This window comes from Sinocyclocheilus grahami, unplaced genomic scaffold (genome assembly GCF_001515645.1).
Source record: "Sinocyclocheilus grahami isolate Dianchi unplaced genomic scaffold, SAMN03320097.WGS_v1.1 scaffold74.1, whole genome shotgun sequence".
Classification (NCBI taxonomy): Eukaryota; Metazoa; Chordata; class Actinopteri; order Cypriniformes; family Cyprinidae; genus Sinocyclocheilus; species Sinocyclocheilus grahami.
The window spans coordinates 2,889,159-2,889,385 of record NW_015505253.1 but is presented as its reverse complement, the minus strand read 5'-3'; positions in this window follow the sequence as shown (position 1 = coordinate 2,889,385).

Below are 227 nucleotides of genomic sequence, written 5' to 3'. Positions count from 1 at the left end.
CAATGGCGATTCAATTGCCAAGGTGTCCGTAGAGGGTTGTTATTAGAGCTGTTCTGGACTGTTTTGGCTTGTAAACGATGCTTGACTTGCGCAGATTTCTCTCCTGATTCAGATTATGGATTATGGACTCATATGTTAGTCAGAAACAACAGTTTGTAATTAAAAAGGTCTTAAATGCATCATTTCGCTTCACAAGACATTAACTGATGGACTGGAGTGGTGTGGAT